The sequence below is a fragment of the Bombyx mori genome, chromosome 12 (genome assembly GCF_030269925.1).
Source record: "Bombyx mori chromosome 12, ASM3026992v2".
NCBI lineage: Eukaryota > Metazoa > Arthropoda > Insecta > Lepidoptera > Bombycidae > Bombyx > Bombyx mori.
This window is the reverse complement of record NC_085118.1, coordinates 3,458,671-3,480,924: the sequence shown is the minus strand read 5'-3', so window position 1 is coordinate 3,480,924 and position 22,254 is coordinate 3,458,671. Positions and strand designations below refer to the sequence as shown.

The 22,254-nt window shown below is 34.6% G+C and overlaps 1 protein-coding gene across 9 annotated transcripts in view; it reads left to right on the top strand.

The window, feature by feature from the left end:
- LOC101741218 (CUGBP Elav-like family member 1) overlaps window positions 1-22,254 on the top strand; it is a 417,033-nt gene that overhangs the window by 188,490 nt on the left and 206,289 nt on the right. For 2 of the 9 annotated variants that reach the window (XM_012693226.4, XM_012693224.4), the window contains exon 2: window positions 5,539-5,590. The exons of the other annotated variants lie outside the window; for them this stretch is intronic. The gene's annotated coding sequence lies outside the window, so the exon portion shown is untranslated. The remainder of the gene's footprint in view (window positions 1-5,538; window positions 5,591-22,254) is intronic. 9 annotated transcript variants of the gene reach the window in all.

The window sequence follows — 22,254 nt, the reverse complement described above, 5'->3', positions numbered from 1 at the left end:
CTAATTACTCTGTGATAAGAAATTGATGTTAAACAGTCCCTTTTATTGTAATTTCAATACTTTAAAATCTTGTAAACACGCTCACGTGTTTAATACTTGTAAACACGCTGACGTGTACGAAGTCCTATAAATACGGCCGTGCTGTCTAGCGTTGATTCATTCGTGTCCGAGCCGTAGTACAGTACGGATCTCTCTGTAACGTTGTTATGCTTCTCGTGCAATATACGCAGTTCTCGTGAAGTTTTGTTTTGGAAGCCCAAATATGAGTCATCATCCAGAACTTAAAGACCGTGATGTCAACAATGCTGACGTCACACTTTTTAAAAACGTTCCTTCAGCGTTTCTCCTCCGTCATCAGAAGTGGGATCACATGCCGCCTCCGCTCAGCAACAACCTGGAGACCATTTAACCATATCGGCGGAAGAAGACTACCCTCCAGCAACAGCCGATGAGCCTATACATCTACTTCACAAATCAGCATGGTCGAGCAACAAAATCAACACTCAAAGATAAGTTTTTATTTTTGATTACTAAAATTCCACTACATAAGTACCACAGTGTACGCCCACTACATAAGTACCACAGTGTACGCCCACTGCATAAGTACCACAGTGTACGCCCACTGCATAAGTACCACAGTGTACGCCCACTACATAAGTACCACAGTGTACGCCCACTACATAAGTACCACAGTGTACGCCCACTACATAAGTACCACAGTGTACGCCCACTACATAAGTACCACAGTGTACGCCACAACATCACACTACACAACATCCTTATCCGAACACCTTAAATAAATCTACGAGAACCGCCGAGAACTCTACGAGAACCGCCGAGAACTCTACGAGAACCGCCGAGAACTCTACGAGAACCGCCGAGAACTCTACGAGAACCGCCGAGAACTCTACGAGAACCGCCGAGAACTCTACGAGAACCGCCGAGAACTCTACGAGAACCGCCGAGAACTCTACGAGAACCGCCGAGAACTCTACGAGAACCGCCGAGAACTCTGCTATACCCGCCGAGAACCCTGCTATACCCGCCGAGAACCCTACGATACCCTCCGAGAACCCTACAATCAAATCGCATTAATAAGTCTCAAACCTTCATAGTTACAAGTAACGCAAGTATAACAGATGCGCTACTCAGAGAAACTTTTTATTCCTACAGGTCAATGAGAATCAAAGAAAAACCTACGAGAATCAATGAGGCCAGTGCAGAGCACGCACCGCCTGTCAGTATGGCCGTGTCGGCGCAAATATGACTATTTACCTACTGATCATCAACTAATTACTCTGTGATAAGAAATTGATGTTAAACAGTCCCTTTTATTGTAATTTCAATACTTTAAAATCTTGTAAACACGCTCACGTGTTTAATACTTGTAAACACGCTGACGTGTACGAATTCCTATAAATACGGCCGTGCTGTCTAGCGTTGATTCATTCGTGTCCGAGCCGTAGTACAGTACGGATCTCTCTGTAACGTTGTTATGCTTCTCGTGCAATATACGCAGTTCTCGTGAAGTTTTGTTTTGGAAGCCCAAATATGAGTCATCATCGAGAACTTAAAGACCGTGACGTCAACAATGCTGACGTCACACTTTTTAAAAACGTTCCTTCAGCGTTTCTCCTCCGTCATATATCATACTACTTTTAGCTATTAACCGTTAAATTTTTAGAGTTCATCAGAATATGTCCACTACTTTTTGCATGGATCCACCCATCCTCACAAACTTTCGCATTCATAACATTAAGAAGATTTTTCTGAGACCATTGTTACTTTACAATATAATATAGGCTTAAGGCTCATGTGTCAAGGTGGTTCATCGACCTCAAATGGCATTCACATTGTGATTTCTATGGTTTAGGGTAACCACTGAATATTAGGTGTATCGTGAGCTGATTTACCCGTTTTTACAACAACAAAAAAACGAATTTAATTTATAAATTGTTTATCTTGTTTTATATATAAAAGGAGCCTTGAGGAAATTCTATATATGGTCTGGTCTATAGGTTGAAGATTTGTTGTATGAAGAATTTTTACAGATGGCTTAAAAATACTTATAGAAAATTTTTGTTTACGGATGAGAATTTTTTTACAATTGAGCAACATTTTAACAAACAAAATGACCGTATTTATGCTCAAAGCTCTAAGGAAGCTTCCCAATTAGTCGACAGAGTGCAACGTGGGCACTATCCGACTTCAGAGATAGTTTGGTGGGGTATTAGCTATGAAGGAGTGACTGAGCCATACTTTTGTGAAAAAAGTATCAAAACATCGGCACAAGTGTATCAAGATACCATTTTTGGGAAGGTAGTGAAGCCCCTTAACAACATGTTCAATAATCAAGAATGCTCCTTCAAGCAAGACTCGGCACCAGGTCATAAAGCTCGGTCTACGCAGTCTTGGTTGGAAGCGAACGTTTCGGACTTCATCAGAGCTGAAGACTGGCCGTCGTGTAGTCCCGATCTTAATCAGCTGGATTATGATTTATGGTCAGTTTTAGAGAGTACGGCTTGCTCTAAACGTCATATTAATTTGGAGTCTCTAAAACAATCCGTACGATTGGCAGTGAAAATTTTTCCCATGGAAAGAGTCCGTGCTTCTATTGATAACTGGCCTCAACGTTTAAAGGACTGTATTGCAGCCAATGGAGACCACTTCGAACAAGCTTTTTATACTTTAAATTGTTTTATATTTATGTATTAAACTAACACACTGTAAAAGTAATAAATGTTATTTGCAATAGGTTTTTTTTTAATTTTTTATTGTAACAGTATTTATGGTCAGACTAAGTAAATAAAAGACCTCTCTATTACAATTGCAAGATTGCACAACCCTAACCTGGCTAGCCGGTTGAATTATATTGTTATTTCGGTACGAACGGGAATCGATCGCTGGTCCCTCGGGAGCGAAACGGTTACAACGTTGATATCTTAATGGAACTATATGGATTGGTTCGTTCACTGTTGTTCGTCAATTATTCTAATTAACCATCAACGTGCATTAAAAATATTTCTCAACGTTCGCCCTATAAATAGTATAATAAAACAGAAACTCTTGAGAAATGTGTAGATAAATGCATTTTGTTGAAAGGGTGGTTGGTTAATTTTAAGTGAAAGTCGACCTTAACATCTTTAGTAATTAAGTCGAATTTCATGTGTGATTTGTTGCAATAAGTGATGAATGCGTAAGTAATTCCTAAGAATATTGTGGTATATCTAATCTCATTGTTTCATCACATTTTACACATTAAATTGTCACCGGTCCTCGATAAATCTACAAAGTTTGAATGAAATCTGGCCGTTTAAAGTGGGTCAAAATCGCGTCTAAAGGAGTCAGTTACAAAACATACAAGTGAAGCTAATATAAAGCGCGTAAAAAGAAAACATTATAGACTATGTCAACGAACGCCAATGAATGGCCCTCTTGATGCGAAGTTATTCAAAACATAGCTTCAATTAAAAAAAAAAAAATCGTGAGAAAAGGGGAAAACACTTTCCCAAATAGTTTTTATTTTTATTTTTCGTCAATACAATAACAATACGTCATGTACGACAACATCAATCGTCGCTAAAATAAACATCTCGTTCCACACGGAACCAAAATATTAGCAACAGAATTATGCAAGGGATAACAATCAAATGAAAATTAAACCCGGCATTCGGAATCAACACGACGATTTATCATTAATTATTCATTATTTATTCATTAACGCGTGACCTGCTGACTTAATGACGACAACACAGGGGCGTTTAATATCTCGCTAGTTACGTGGTTCAATTAAAGATTTTGATAAATTTATTTATTTACTTATAACCAATTCATATTTGATTGCAGCAATTGATAATTAATTGATAATATATTTATTTATTTATAAGTATTTTTTAAATATTTTTTACGTTATTTTTGTTTTAGGTCATTTATCTTTATAAATTACAATCATATTATGATGAAGAGAGCTTAGAAAAAAATGTTTTTCATCGAAGAATGTTAAACTTAAATACATGTTACTGTGAAAAGCATGCGAGCCGAAATGAACTCATTGACGCCTTCGAATTTTTTGTATCTTAATTAACTAAAATATACAAAATTTCAATGACTATCTCTGCCAATAAATTCAGCACACACACACACAGACACTCTATCTGTAATTCAATTTCTCACGTATACCAAACAGATCGCAGTATCAAGATTTGCCACGTACCTACTGTTTTCAATGTTTCTGACACTGCAAAATAGTGTTCTTATAATGTTGATCGCCAAACTAGAAACTATGTTTAACTCAGTGGGCCCCGGCGAGGTCTCTGAGACCGCCAATAATTCGGATGCATGGGACCGCGACGGACACATTGTGACTGCCATTTGACATCTCTCTGAAAATAATGAGTAATCACTGTTTCCGTAAGTCGTCCGTTATTACACGCTTTATATTAGCTTCTCTTGTATGTATCATTGTATGTTTGTAACTGACTCCTTTAGATGCGATTTTGACCCACTTTAAACGGCCAGATTTCATTCAAACTTTGTAGATTTATCGAGGACCGATGGCAATACACGAATTTGATAAGATTATTCCGTTATTCAATTTGCAAAATGAGATTTTTGCCAATTTAGATAATTTTTGTCTATAGTCGATAAGGCAGAAATTGATGTTATAGTACTTAATAGTTTTAAAAATACGCTTTTATAGAAAATTTAACTAAAAATGAAAAATAAATAATGGTTTAAAAAAACCTAAAAAACATGCTTTATATAAAATTCAACTAAAAAATAGAAAACAAATTTTAATAAATTTAAATTGAAAATAGTGTAAAATATATTTTATTTAAAAAAATCGTGGGGTGCTTTTTAAGATAATAATAATTCTTCTACTTATGTCTGTCAGAAAAATATTTACTAATAACACCATGCACCCCACACTTTTTACAATAGAATATATTTTACACTATTTTCAATTTAAATTTATTAAAATTTACTTTCTATTTTTTAGTTGAATTTTATATAAAGCGTGTTTTTTAGTTTTTAAACTATTATTTTTAAGTTATTTCTTGACCAATACTTGCGACAAAACACGTCAACAGTTTTTGGACGATCCTTGATATGTTGGTGCGGCCTTAGGGGAAAGTATGCCGTGGACACATGGTGTTCGTTATGGCGTTCAACGCGTTAACATTAAATAGGAACTTTTTTAACCGCGTATGTGTATCCGAGCTTAAAGTTCAGCGAATGATTTAAAAAAAAAACGCAGTCTAGTGACTTTGTCTGCATAACCTTTGTTTGACAGTTTAAAAATGCCTTAGGCACTAATTTATCAAAATACTTAAAGCGTACCAAAAATTATTAACCATTAAGTCACACATATTATTATTATTATGGTTTTGACCTTTATTAACTTCTTGACAATGGCAATTATGTTGGCGACGTGTGATTTTCAGCTGCGTGCTCGAATACCAACTTAGCTTAATTAGAAAAAAATAAACTTGACTCTTTTAATGCTTAGCTAACGAAACCGTTTTTCTTTTGTTTCAGGTGCATTGCATTTCTCGTGAAACTTTAACATAAATTCAACAATCACCGATAAGTATGCAAAGTGAAATTCCATGTTCTCTGATTAGAGAATTTGTTTTTTTTTTTTTTCTTATTCTTTTAAAATGAACGAAATACGCAGTCACAAATGGAAGTGGCTGTCTTATTTTTCGAAGAATTATTTTACTCATATCTATAATATGTTTTCGCAGTGTACTGTTTTTTTTTTTGCTTTGGTATATGTAATTCGGCTACTATTAGTGTTATCAAAGCTTTCTAGTTTTTTAGTTACTTTATGTTTTTTTTGTTGAAAATATTTTTAAAACTAGGTATTGCGGAAATGTTTCCCAGCAAAAATGAGTGCGTATAGATGCACCTGCTAGAAAAAGAAATGAAACAGGGTTTGAATTTTCCAGCAAATGGTCCAGCGCTGGCTTATTCAGTTCTTTAATGATTGGATATTTTGGCTTGATGATTTTTAAACGAAGACTTTTTTCCAAATTTCTATACTTTAATTTTTTTATTTATTGCTTAGATGGGTGGACGAGCTCACAGCCCACCTGCTGTTAAGTGGTCACTGGAGCCCATAGACATCTACAACCTAAATGCGCCACCCACCTTGAGATATATGTTCTAAGGTCTCAAGTATAGTTACAACGGCTGCCCCACGCTTCAAACCGAAACGCATTTCACGGCAGAAATAGGTAGGGTGGTGGTAGCTATCCGCGCGGACTCACTAGACGGTCCTACCACCAGTAAACTAGAGGTTATAATAAAATTTAATTCGCATAATATATTTTTATTTATTGAAATATATTACGTTGCATGTAAAACGCGAACTAATTTAGTCTCATTACAGGGATAAATTAGTTTTGTAATGGCCATTAAATACGATCGAGGTGAATGTTGTTATCCGAACGCTCGACCATTAAAACTTGACCATGCAATAGTTTAAGCGATGCTGTTCGCAGTTAACTTCGTATTTATGACTCAACTCTATGCTATGGCTTTATCTCTCTTGTTATTGTGGCGAAGTTTGTATATTGAATGTTTTAACTTGGCCTTTGTCGTAACATTCTATAACAATATTCTCTATTGTGTCTCCGCCTTGCTCCATTAGTTTAGTCGTGATGATATTAAAAGAACTCTTTTCATAATGTACCTATATTTACTAAATGAATATGGTGTTCTTTAGAAAATCCAATATCATACCAGACATAAATATTTTAACGGACTTATGAGCTGTATTATTGACAATGGAGATTATTGGCTGTCAAACATTGAGTACTCTAAATTCTTAGTTACACGATGTTATTCCTTCACCGTGGAAGTCAATCGTGAACATTTGTTAAGTACCTACGTATTTCATTAGAAAAATTGATAGCCGCCTGCGGTAATCGAACACCGTTGCTTGCAGATACGAATGCACCGGACGTCTTATCCAGTAAAAATGGCTCTCCTGTAAAATTGCAAAAATGTCCCTTTCATCAAATATCTTTTCACCCCTCGATATATTATGTATGTTTATATTTGACTAGCGACCCGCCCTCGCCTCGCTTCGGAAACTGTAATTTATTATTGACTTCTCCACTATTTAATGGATGTTATTATACATATAAACCTTCCTCTTTAATCACTCTATCTATTAAAAAAAAAACTGTATCAAAATCCGTTACGTAGTTTTAAAGATTTAAGCATACATATGGATACAAGGACAGAGAAAGCGGCTTTGTCTTATACTATGTAGTGATATACATAGATCGTTTTCATGTAACCAATTTCTCACGCTTTGACATAAATTATTGGATTACATTTTCCGAATTATTAGTCGAATAATAAATTTTGCATTTCCAATTACGACTAGGACCCGTTTTCGGAGTTCCCGGAGAGCGCGGCGGCACCGCGGGCGTCACATTTCACGAGGGTCCGAAAACCAACAAATTATACCCGGTGGGCCAACCAACATAATTACTGTAATTCGTTCGCACACTTTACTGTGGCCCTTATAAGGGTTGGCTTTGAGGGCGGACTCACCTGATTTACTGCTCGCAACATATTGTTTTCTTTTCACGTTACGCAATAATTGATGCAGTTGTAAAAGGTTTTGTTAATCTTGCTTATTTTTAATACGCTTTTATTAGCATCAGACGTATGTATGTTAGTATGTAACCGGAATCTTTGAACATGGTTTTGACCCCCTTCAAAACGTCGGATTAACTCGAAATTTGGTATACTTATTAAGGACCAATGACAATTCAATATTTAAAAAAAATAGAAAAAAATATGGAAAAAATTGAAATTCAACTAAAAAATGAAAAATAAATAATAATGTTTTTACAATAAAATCATTTTTTCTTGCTCTATTTTTAATTCAAATTTATTAAAATTTATTTTCTACTTTTTAGTTGAATTTTCTATAAAAGAGTATTTTGTTAGTTTTTTTAAACTATTATTTATTTTAAGGATGAATCTCTAATGTGTTTAACACACTCACACATTCCAGATTGAAGGTTAAGACAGCCGTTACACAATAGAACAACAATACAGTAGAATTGTTATACATTCAGAATATGTTACCTAACAGGACACACAGTAAAAGAGACCAGAGTCACATACCCGTGTATCCTGAAAAATTTACAGGTCGAAAATTCAACGTTAACAATATTTTCTTCGTTTTTCACGAGTCAAAGACATTAAAACGTTTTGAACACTTTACAGTTTTAAAATAATTCGTCCGTGACCACAAAAACTGTAAAGTATACGAACATTCGGAAATAATATAATGCCATTTAAAACGTCAGATCAAATCGTAAAAGTAATCTTAATTATTTGTCTATTATTTATCTTTGCGTTTGAGCACGTTAGTTTCCGTAAAGTTTAATAGGTTTGGATGAGTCTATCAATGATTTGTATTCACATATGAATTTAAATTATAGTCATATTTATTTTCGTGCAATAAAATACCGCAAAACCATAGATTTATTACTAGTGAAGAATAGAATATTAAATACTAGTATAATATACTTACTCTATACTAGCATAGTATACTAGTATTTTTAATACTCTATTAAAATAAAAATAATGATATTATGTACGCTTTTCTTCATTTTATCATTAAAGCCAATATTAAACCGTAAAACTAGTTTTAATTTTATCGTAATAATAAATCGAAAACTGGTTCCTCGCTGCAGATGAAAGGCTGAACACGTTCAAGATAGAATAACCCAATGAAACCCTAAAAGTTCTAACCGTAATGTTTACCCTCGAGACGTCGGGAATGAGAGTACGAGGATCGCGAAATCCCACACTGTGTAGTCGAATCACTACTAATTGTTGTAGCCTAGCCACAGTTGAAAACGGTTGCAGCTAGACAAGTCCGTTGTTTTGAATAAAATTCCCACACTGTGCAGTCGAATCACTACTAATTGTTGTAGTCTAAACACAGTTAAAAAAGGTTACAGCTAGGGAACTCCGGTGCTTTGAATGAATTTGTTTTTATCGGTAATTATTGATATTTTTGTAGGATTATGTGGCCAGATTAGCACAGAGTATTTATTGTTAATTATAGGGGAATTAGGGATGAGGGGGCAGAAAGGAATTTGAAAATGAGAAAGATAGTAAGAAATATAATATAATTTCATCACTGTATATGACTTTATAGAATAAAGTAGTAGAACCCTGATGAGGCCCTGATGGCGTGCCTAAATTCCTGGATGACCAGTCGAACAAGCCATTATTGGCATGGTATCCTTTCATCGATTTATTGACTTATGTTCGTGTCATCTTTCTTAAATAGCGTAGTGGATTCCTTAAAGAGCTATAATAACCGCTTATTGCTAGCTTGGTGAGCGTCTGCATTGCTTCAATTCAATAATAAAGTACTAAATGAATTCTACAGATGAACAGAATGCAATTATTTGATTAACAAAAATAATTATGTCTTACAGTAAAACCAAATTGTATTTTTTGAAAAAGTTTATCTCATTAAACAAACACAATGCATGTGACTTTTGCAGATTATTTCAATCTTATTTTATTTTAATTTCAATTATATTACGTAACGTTTTTTACTCTGCGCCAAAAACAGTAGTGCATCGTGCCACGAAGTACATATGTATTATATTCGAGAACACTAGCGGTTCCCCCTGCTTTCTCATATTTCTTACATCATTAAGCTGACACACGTTCTCGCCGATGTTGTATTCAAATTGAAAATATTACTTTGCTACATTAGTTTTTTTTCTGTTTTCTTTTTTGCGCACAGAGCGTGGCATTTTGTTTTTGTAAATGAGACGACAGAAAAACAGTATTTTCTGATTGTGATATTGAAACTTATGTGTTCTATTTTAAGTCTGATAATTGCCTGATTTGTATTATATTATCAGATGTTTATTATTTTGAGTCAATTGTGTGCAGACAATTGATGATTCCGTGTGGTGTTAAAAAGTTAACGGAGCCATCTTTTGAACCAAAAGTTTGCAATCTCGATTGAATTCCAAATACAGCTTTGATGATAAATTAAATAACAAAATTGATATCTTAGACCGATAACTTTTAACGAAAAATAAATATTAATGATTTTCATATTTAGAATTATAAATTTTTAGTGTTTCATTTAGGTCAATCAAACTGAATACTAATATTAGCTATTATTTACATGCGAAATTTCCGTCCAGTATATAGAAAGTTAAAGTATTTTTTTGTAAATCTATGTTTTTCTATCAATCAAAATATGCACCGTATGGTATCGAGATGAATCATCGCACTGCCAGTTCAGTAGTAATTTTTCAACGCCTTTCTTGAGGAACTCAGTACAGTACAGTATCAAAAAAAAACATTGCCACTTTTCTCTACCATTTTCCATATCCATAGCTACTGCTTCTCAGTGATAGATAGGATATCGTCAGTTTCTACTATCCCCTTTAAATCATCGTTGTTGACATTCGTTTACGGTCGACCACGAGATAAATTTTTTGGAATTAAAATTTCCATGCGTTCTATCCAATAAATAATAGTCGTCCATTAATTGGTGTTCTCTCTGTACACGTAATTAGTGCTGTGAGCCGTATATGCGGCACTACTACCGCGACGGAACTCGTATTCTATAATCATTCGTATTTTTGTCGTATCCGTATTGATGAAAAAGATGAAAATGTAATGAAAACAAAACACTACATAATCAATAAATAAATGACTGAACTTGAAAATAAAATTCCACATTTTATAATAAAATTCATTTGAATTTAGAATTTATAGCTAGCCATACGTAAATTACGCTTAAAATGGCCAGTATCTTAAGCCATACCTTCATAGATAAATGCCTATTATTAAAATAAGAATAATGTTCATTTACGTAATCACTTGAAGTGTTACGAACCGCCCAGGTAAATACGATACTACCTATTTCTTTCGTAATCAAGCGTTCCACTTCCAAGAATTCAATCCCTAAATACTGTTATGAAGGAGAGACCTCAAAAAGTACGATAATATTTTTCCTAGAAATGCAATGAAACAATACCGTTACTCATAATAATTGAACTCCACATACACAGTACATCGCTACAGGAGTGCTTCTACGTAATGAATCGCATCCACCGATATAAATGTTCGTAGAATCTATATATTAATACGTAAAGCAAAAACTTTGTACCCCTTTTTACGAAAATTGCGCGGACGGAGGAGTATGAAATTTCCCACACTTATAGAGAATATAGAGAAGGAGTGCATAATGCTAATATATTTTTTAAATAATGCATAAAAGATACAATAAATCAATAAAGAAAACATTACACACACTACCATGTATTTGACACACACACACGCATCCATACTATTTGTTTATTGTCAAACTTTTCTTTGCAGTCTGTCAGTTATAGTCTGTCAAATTGAGAATAGATTAAATATTGTTTTCTCTTTATTAATATTTGTCTAAAATGTAGTCTTGACGAAATCTGTGATTAAAGAAGTGTAATAGTCCTTGACAATAGAATCATAATAGTGTACAAACTTTAAATTTCCATTAGTTATAGTCGAATTTCGACTACCAGGGGACCTCTAGTTCTTAGAACCACGTTGAATTAATGAAACGTATCGCGATAAATCCCGTTACATGTTTGCGATAGCCAAGCACCACCTTTAAGGCCATAAAAGGGACTTTGAATTGCTTTCTTTCGTTCCCTTAACTCAATACAAGAGTTTTTCGTGTACGAGTAATGTCTATCGGAGTCTCACATGTGTCCCAAAACAATATTTCTAAATAAAATACTTCCCTTTGTGACTTGAGGTAAGTATGGATTAAACAGATAAGCGAAGCGATTACCGTTAAGTCGAATTCCGATCATGCGATATCGCGTGTCGAAAAAATAAATTGTTTCGATCGTGGATGTTACCGAACGTAAGAATAATTTGAATGTCAGAGTTTGGTTCTGTGTATTTTCAATTTTTTTAAGAATTAAATCTATCTGTAGACATGATCGACGATTTCAACCCCGTTTGATATGTATTGAGAATGAAAGGAATGCCTTGCATTTGCTCAGGACAGATTTGTTCCATAGTGAATTTTTAGTTCCATTGGTACGTAAATTCACGAATTACCGAAAATAATTATTGTCGTTTTTATTATCTCCTCTTGTTGTATAATTGCTCGCTTATGTCATTTACCTCATGATAAAAAGTCAGTTATGTACTAATCCAAGTTAAAAAGTATATTTTTGCAACATTTTCTTTTAGACCTTATTAGATATATTCCTTATTCCTTATTAGATATATTATTAGATAAATCACCCGCTGTGCTTACACATTCACAAAACCCCAAAGCCACATATTATAAAGATAAGCCCTTAGTAAAACCGCTACAAAAGCATAATGATAACAATTCTAACATAATTAAACAAAGACCTTATATTACACAAATAACAAGACATTAACACGTTTCGGTTGAACGAACGGCCATCTTTCTTTTGTTTAGGGTTTTATCAACCGCCGACTCTCGTAACACGGGCCAGCTTTATACGCGGGAATAAAAACACGGTATTGCCGGAATGGTATAGCCCGCATTATGTTTAAGTGGGTAGTTTTCGAGAAAACATCGTATTGTTGTCGGAATTGAAAATAAAACTCTCGCCCCTTTCTGTGAACGCGTGTCCACAGAAAAAAAATATACACCGTTTCTGTACTTACGACATGCTTTTGTTCGGGCCTCCTGTAGTTTCCATTTGTACGTTAATTTTAGGAATGCTGTGAAGCGAACATCCGGAACCAAAGACATTACGATTCTCTCTCTCTCATTTCGAACACCACGAAAATAAAATCACTTCAACGTCGGATTTTCACAAGGTTTTTTTTTTTTGTTGCTTAGATGGGTGGACGAGCTCACAGCCCACGTGGTGTTAAGTGGTTACTGGAGCCCATGGACATCTACAACGTAAATACGCCACTCACCTTGAGATATAAGTTCTAAGATCTCAGTATAGTTACAACGGCTGCCCCACCCTTCAAACCGAAACGCATTACTGCTTCACGGCAGAAATAGGCAGGGCGGTGGTACCTACCCGCGCAGACTCACAAGAGGTCCTACCACCAGTAAAAAAGATTGCCGAGTTTTTTTGCTTTCAAAATCAAAATCAAAATCAAAAAAATTTTATTCAACTTAAATGAAAGTACATAATAATATAAATTAGATTTTATTCTTTTTTTTTAAATATTGGTTTTTTTTTTAAATATTCCTTTTTACAATGAGTATTATAATGTAACAATTATTGCAATATTGAAACGCCTGGAGCGAGCGACTCATTCCCTCTTTATGTAGTCTTCTTTCTTGCTATAAGTATGAACCTTATCTCTTAATGTGTGCAGCAGCATCTATGTGTGAAAGACTTAGTAACCACTTAGCATTAGATGAATTAAATTATATCTATGGCAAATAAACTCAAATCTATGAATCTTCTCTGTTTGATAATCGATTTTCTGTCTTTTTTTTTTGTTTCTCGTTAGTCGCCATTAATGAGGAGCTTTATTGTTACCAATAAAAACTTTTTGTAACTAATCCCTTTTTTGGTAAACAAAGAAAAGAGAAAATGTCTTAAAACAACGAATTCAAACCTTTAAGTATCAGTGATCATAGTCGAATTTGGCTGGGCAAAGTAAATATAAACTTAGACGGCAATGTTACATAGTGCCAACAAACAAAGTCACAGTACTTGTTCATTACAATTGACTTGACTATTCGCCGTGTGCTGTAAAGTGCTATTTCACTCAATGTGTCAATTAAGGCACGCTCTACAGTTTCAACACACGTCGTGACTTACACAGTTTTCATATTTATCTCGTTTATACATTAATATGGCTTCAGTTTGGTTAAATCTATACTTAATACCATTGTGTATTTTAAAGGTTTTGATATTAATTAAACACAAATGTCCAAACTCGGGACCGATAATTAACAAAAACAAATAAATAAGTCGGTATTGTGGAATTCCACAGTATTGTGGAAATTATAGAAAGCTACAAAAGGCGCCAAAGTTGTTGGTTTTTTTAAGGGATTTTATGACCTGGTAACTAAGACCTTTAAGTTATGTCTTATTTTAATCTATATATTAATACGTGAAGCAAAAACTTGGTATCCCTTTTTACAAAAATTGCGCGGACGGAGGAGTATGAAATTTTCCACACTTATAGAGAATATAGAGAAGAAGTGCATAATGCTAATATTTTTTTTAAATAATGCATAAAAGATACATTAAATCAATCAAGAAAACATTACACACACTACATACCATGTATTTGACGCACACACGCATGCATACTATTTATTGTCAAACTTTTGTTCTTGACGTCTGTTGTCAAATTGAGAATAGATTAAATATTGTTTGTCTTTATTAATATTTTTTTGTAGTGTAGTCTTGGCGAAATTTGTGATTATATAAGTATAAAATACAATCATAATAGTGTACAAACTTACAATTCCAATTAATTATAGTCGAATTTCGACTACTGCGGGACCTCTAGTTCATATAAATATTCTTATTTTTATGAAAAATGATAATATAGAGTGAAATGAAATGAAATGAAGATGACTAATTTGAGACATTAATCAACTGGGATGAAATTAAATGAAATGAGATGAGATGATATGGAATGAAATATAATCTCAGTAAAATGGTGGTCATTTACTGAGATTTTTTCAGTGGACTTTTTGGAGGATCCCGAGAAGTTACGTCCAGCGACCTTGTTTCATTTTTCCACATTTGTGCACTTTCACAGATATTAAACAGTTAATAAACCACCGTTATTACACATTTAAACCCGAAGAAACACTAAATTGACAAAATAAAACAAATCACACAACTTCACTCCTCGCGTTCCCGCCAAAAAGTCTAAAGTGGTTGGTGAGTGATGCAATGCACAGATAATGTAAAATTGTTTATTAACGTCAAACGTCATTTTTCGTTTCGTTTCACTTTATGTAGATATTGAACGCATTTCTTTCTTAAAAAATTTAAAATTTTAATACCTTAGTGACGAATGATGAAATTGTGTAGTTTTTAAATTACACTAACTTGTGTTTTTATTTTTATTTTTTATTGTATAGATGCGTGGACGAGCTCACAGCCCACCTGGTGTTAAGTGGTAACCGGAACCCATAGACAACGTAAATGCCGCCACCCACCTTGAGATATGAGTTCTAAGGTCTCAGTATGGTTACAACGGCTGCCCCACCCTTCAAGCTGAAACACATGACTGCTGCGTGATAGATTTTTTGTAAAATATTTCTCTCATGTACATTTTTGTTTTTATTCATTAGAGATAAAAATTGTAAACTCATCACTATACATATATGATTATTTCAATATATTTAATGAGTATGACTAAAACTAGGTGGATCATAAGCTCCTCCAATCACCGAGTGCAATAAATAAATACAAACATATGCAGTTCACACTAAATAATAGTGAAACTTTCAGAATCATTCTATATCTATCATACATACGCTAAATTCTGCATATAGGTTGTTTGTTTCTGCTGAGCGTCGCTTTTCAAATATCAAATCACACACGGCTGTAAATAGCTTTATATTACAGAATGTTTATTACAATTTTCATTTCTTTTTAAATAACGCATACGCATCCACAAAAACAAACACATCCATGTTCGAAGGAAAAAAATCGGTTGTCTGTAAAGTCGGTTTACTGACGATAGTTGAACGTGACAACGTCATAAGAAAATACTGATGGAATGGTTTCATTTTTCAATTATCACGATTATCGTTGCTATAAACAATTGACACCACATTCACTTTTCACTGAACTTCATACTTGACGAAAACATGTAAATGTATTATAGTATAGTAGCTGTCCACGCGAATGCATCGCTCACTCAAGTAGGAAAAAGACAAATGTCGAACGCTGCCGAGCGCGGAGGCCGATAATGCCTCTTTGTCGCTCGTTGCGCGCTCTCGCTTGCACTTCAAGCCTTAAATGGAATGCCTCAGAGTGAGGTAACGCCGCATGAGTCATGTTTTTTCGTGCGTACAGCCGGTTCCGGGTATTATTTATACGTGAATATATAATAAAAAATGTCGTACAATATTAATGCCAAAGTAAAAAAAAAACAGTAATTCCTAGCAATGCATTATTTATTACACGTACGAATCGATTTATGTATATACTTTAAAAGCATTGTAAATTGTTGATCTGATAAAGACGCATTTTCCGTATTGGACTTTGGTTATTGTGAAATCAGCCTGTATTGAACATGAAATAAGCAACGAAATGCCTTGAAGCGTTAACTTGTACAGCGGAGAGCGCTGCTCTAATTGACAGATTGAGTGATAATACTCTCTGCAGCGAAACAGCGGAACACCGACCGAGGGTGATGAACGCGCACTTTTGTGTTCTTTGGGTTTGCCTAAGTGCCCCCTTAACTTAGCTTAGCTAATTACATAAGCAGAATTGCCTTAAAAGTAATGCTAAAATAAATCTCAGTTTATTAATTTCGTTCACTTTTTTTTTATGGTTCTAGTAATTAAACAAACTCACGATCTACCTGGTGTTAAATGGCTATTGAAGTCCATAGCTACAGTAACCTGAATGTGGCTTTCAGTTTTACTTTGGTATATGAGATCGAATTCTTTTTTTTATTTATTTTTTAAATCGATGGATGGAGGGGCTGACAGCCCACTTGGTGCTAAGTGAATACAACATAAAGTCCGCCACCCACCTTGAGATATATGTTCTAAGATCTCAGTATAGTTAAAAAGGCTGCCCGACCCTTCAAACCGAAACGCATTGTATTTAACTATACTGAGACCTTAGAACTCATATCTCAAGGTGGGTGGCGGTATTTACGTTGTAGATGCCTATGGGCTCCAGTAACCTCTAAACACCAGGAAGGCTGTGAGCTCGTTCACCCATCGATGCAATAAAATAAAAATTCACGGCAGAAATAGACAGGAGGGTGGTTATACCTACCCTTGCGGACTCACAAGATTTCTCAAGCAAGCTGACTTTAAGGAATTACTTCGAGACAATACAACAAGTAGGATACCAAATAAAATTCATGACAAACTGCTTATTGCGAATCAATCTACGCTACCTCCATTGTATATTGTCATGCGAGGTGATATTTCAATTTCGAGAAAAGTCAAGGGTACTGAGTGAGATAGCTTTCGTAGCGTATACCTGAACTGCGTACAAAAAATAACCCAGAATCAAACTGACCCCTACGTACCACCTAAATTACATTCGAGACATGAATTTTGATGGGCCCCTCGAGTCAGAAACGAGATTAATGCTGAAAAAAAGCTCATTAAAAAAACGAGAATAAGAATCGACTTTCTGAGTTTACGTAAAAAGCATTTTCTTGAACGAGGCCTCTTGTTTTAAGAGCTTTCAGGTTTCACTTAATATTTTTACGAGCTTACATTGTTTAATACAACTGTCGCCAACGTCATTAACAATATAAACACATTTCGGACAAGGAGTGTTATAATTACTCGTGGTAGGGTGGTTTGTGAGCGCCCTAGGGTTGGTACACTGTAAGCCTGTCTGTCTATCGTAAAGCAACCATGCGTTCCAGTGTAAAGGGTGAGATGACGATTGTAAAATATAATTTGAGTATGCAACTTTGAAGATAACTTCCGGTAGCCCGTGAAATACAGGCCGTAATCTAAATAGACTAGATACGTTCTTGGAAGCCCTCAACACTACGTGGAACGTAAGGTCGTTTACCTCGTAAGCTTACGAAAATATGGGAAAATAAGCTACTAATTTATAATAAATAAATTAGCGATGTAACATTTTGTAATAATGTGGGTTTCGTTCAGAGAATGAGACTTTAATTAGTTAAATAGACATATGTATGAGGCAAGGGGATACATCCATACTGAAGACTGACCAGAAACATCTCTAAAAAGTGACACAGATTCCAAGTCGGTGATCGAATCAAGTCTCTGTGGTACAGCCAGTTCATTAACTAGTTAACTATGGAGAGAAGCTTTGCATTTCTATTCGATGTTAATCGGTAATGATAGGATTTATTTATTTTATTTTATTTAATATATTTTGTACACACAGCTGTTAGAAGAAACGAGACAATAAGGATTCAGAGTACAAGGGCACTACTTATTTCATGTTGAAATCTCTTCCAGTAGGCCCTCAGAAGGAAAGAAGAAAAACATAACAAAATACAAATCAATATATATACATACAAATACACACACACATATATATATACCTATGCATACATATACTTTATATTATAACACATTATACAAATATATATACTTTTATTTAACTGATTAGTGAAAACCTGACAGAATAGTATCCACTAAGCTTGAATTCCATTTGTTTGTACTAAGAGCACTTTGGGCACGTGGCAGTAATTAATTTATGTACTATTCACGCGAAGGGGACGCATGAGCCTTTATGCTATCATTAATCGCTTAAAGTTTACATGAGACGTTGAGTTACCGCGAACGTCCCTTTCGATTTCTCTCCATTTATGATCTTCGATGGAATGCAAGTGTACAAGCATGCATGCAAGTACATGTTGCATTGAATGCAAGTGGATTGCATTTGCCATGAAACGTTCGAGTTTGAACATTAGTTTAGCGACTATTACAATACAGTTAAGATTTAGACCTTACGTTTCAAGGTGAGTGATGTCATTTATTTTGTGTTGTCTATGGGCTGTGTTGATTATCACACACTTTAGGAAACGTCGCCACAGACCTTCAAAAGTCGAGAGTTCCCAGAAGGAAAGATTAACGAATTTTTTTTTCGTCATTGTAATGGATTCGAAAACTTTGCTTTCCTGATGGCTTGATTCTAAATGTAAAGGTAAATATATTAGGCGTAAGACCCCTCTGAAATTTAGCACCAGACAGTCCAACTCTGCGACCGGGAAGCGCTCGCCTGTGGCGGACCGATAACGTCAACGATTGCCTAAATTAAGATCTATCCAATGTTTGCGCGTGGCTTGATTTGATTATCTCCTCTAAAGTTGAAACTTGAACGATATAATTTTAGTACGCTCATAAAATTATAGAGCAAATTAATCAGAAAATAACATAAAACTGTCGTATAGTTTGAGAAATTCAGAGATGTTTAATATAAAGTAACTTATAGGGGCAATGAACTCTGCTTCTCTTTTAACAAGATACAATTTATTAATTATTAAGTTCTTAATCACTCCATTCTCGGAAAAGGAAACTGCTTAGAAATTGATTCCTACGTCGTAGCTTCGTTGTAGCAGCGTAGCTCCGTAGACACGCTCGTAGGCGTCCGACCGTAGCTCCGACCGCCGTAAATAACGAAGCTCCTGCGATAAATGAATAATTAACTCTTGACCCTTTTCCGGTTATCTTTTTAATCCGACGAAAGCCTTGATAGGTGGACGTTAAGCTATTTTGTAACTAGAAATCAAGTTATTTCTCGTTGATCGTTGTTCTGTATGGAAATTTAAACAATTTAGATTTTTGTAATTGTTATTTTTAATGTGATGAAATATTAATGTACATTTATTTTAATCGTCATAATAATATGTTTTACTGTTAATGATGCGGGTCCGATTTTTTATAGACTTCGAAGGCATATGACGTTTTATTTTCTCGGATGGCTTGCCTTTGACTGAGGCAATATACAACAAATCGACTTGAATAATGATGCAAGGCATTAATGTGAAAATAATGTGTTCAAGGAATCTGTTCAAATTAAAAGTTAAAATCATTTTGTATGCTTACCCTCTAGGCGTTTCATAGAACCGTCATGTACATACAAAAATTTAATATAGCTCTTCAACAAAAAAGTTTAAAAAAGGGTATTTCATTGAAGGTTTTCGTCACAATGTCGAACTTCGATGAATAGCTCAAATTGTAATTTCAATATATAAAGTGTTTAATTCACAAATTTTGCGCAAGCAATACTTTTATCGAGATTCATAGCATTGGTCGCACGCGTCCCACATATTTGTAGGGACTATATATGTTCCCATGTTATAATTAACTATATATTGCAATGATGCTACGTCACTCTCTGGATTGTCGGACTGTCGATAGCACGTTGGGTTGTAATCCGAATATACTTTAGTCACTGAACTGAGCACGTGTCTTATTAATCCTTGCCCGATATAAAGACTCAATTCTGATTAAAAAGACACGTGTTCAGTTCAGTTACTAAAGTATATTCGGATGACAACCCAACGTATCACTGCATTATAATTATCGCTAACGCATCGTCTTCTCGCATTAAAACTGTATAATCTCAAAACTTACTAAATTTTACAGGAGAGTGTTTTAAAGGTTTAAACATGTGATATTTTTAATATTAATCATCTTTCCAACATTTATTTTTTATTTCTTATCAGTTACATTATTACTGTCTTTTAAAGTAAGATAAAATTATGTATTAATTTTGTTAATAGTAGTCACTTTTAATGCGAAAAGACGACATACATATTAATAGATAATATTTGATCACATGTAGTCCCTCTCCAAATTTAATATAAAAAAAAATTGAACGTCGTATATAAAGTTATATAACGTATTTACTGCATATACCATCAGCATAATACATGCCAGAGCTTATTGCTAATTAAAGCCGTAGCACGTTTCAATGGCACCATATCGTTTGATCAAACGCAATCGGGACATCAAAGGATATTATTATTCCATTGCATCGCGTGTTCATACGCGATTAATGAACATAATAACACTAATTAGTGATGTTGCAATTTGTGTGGACAGATGTTTCGTATAACTATTTCGAATTGTTAAGTAAACTATTAGAATATTAATAAAACATGTAGTTTAGAACCTAAAAAGCAAAACGAAATAACAATAAATTTCATCCTTTACTAATTATGTTCATACCGGGCGGAAATATTAGTGAGGTCGTAAAATTTTTGTATTGTCATCGGTACTTGATGCATATGAAAATTTCCGAAGTCCGAAGTCGATGAAAATGACCATCGATGACTCCGTTACACACATAATACATACCAATCTCATAAAAGCGTATTAAAAACATGAAGAGATTACGTAACCTAATCTCTAAAGTCCAAAGAGCAAACAGCTGATGCAAATATTGAATATCATGGTCCTATACCTTTGTCGTTCTATTTCTTAAACCACAATCCAAAATCAATTTTGAAGATTTTTAATTTATGCTTCGGTCTCTGAGTTGATTTATATAATTCTGTTTATTCCCAGCCCTATTTATAGAGACTACGTTTTCTTCGAACGCGTACCAAGCCTGTCATTCCATGATCAGCCCTCCGAAGCGTTCTCACCTAAAACATGAGACAAAAGCCAAACGGTAGCGTTGCGAACAAAAAAAAATGTAAATATTTTCATGGCTTCCTTTCATATCTGCGTTATTTATGAGCGATTCACTCGTGAAATACGCTTTATTGTATTATAAAGAGTTCTTTTTTTTTTGGAAATTCGGTCGCTTCCACGAGTTTTCAGGGTTGACAGTCAGTCGAGATTCATGACTGTTTTTTTTACTTTCTTTATCTTGAAATCTATTCTTTATTAAAGAAAGGCCTTTGGAATTTTAAATGAGATTCATTTAAAATAATTAGTAGGTAATGTACGGTAATGATCTGTCGTTAGCTTAACTACGGAATTAATGCTTCTTTTACTTTCTACAATTATTATTTTGCGCGTTGGTGCTCCTTTTGACGTTTGCTTTGGGGTTTGTTTACGACGAAGGGTAGATCTTTCACCGAAGGGGTAAAATTTCATTCGGACCGTCGGTCGAATGAGTATTCGGAACTTGTATATACGCAAGCTTATCTTTGAAAATATTGTAAGTCACAACAGCCCCGTCTGACTTTTTTTATTGCAAAGATGGGTGGACGAGCTCACATCACCTGGTGTTAAGTGGTTACCGAAGCCCATAGACATCTACAACGTAAATGCTGCCACCCACCTTGAGGTACCAGTTCTAAGGTCTCAGTATAGTTACAGTGGCTGTCCCACCCTTCAAACCGAAACGCATTACTGCTTCACAGCAGAAATAGGCAGGGTGCCTACCCGTGCTGACTCATAAGAGGTCCTACTAGCAGTCCTACACTATTGTGTATAGAAGCTCTTCTGGTGATTAATTAATAAGAAATTTTAGAAGTAAACAAAATATAATTGCTTACTTTCAACGAAGCTTTTTCATAAAACTTTTATTAATTATTTTATTAGTTCGACATTCGTGTAGGCAATTCAGT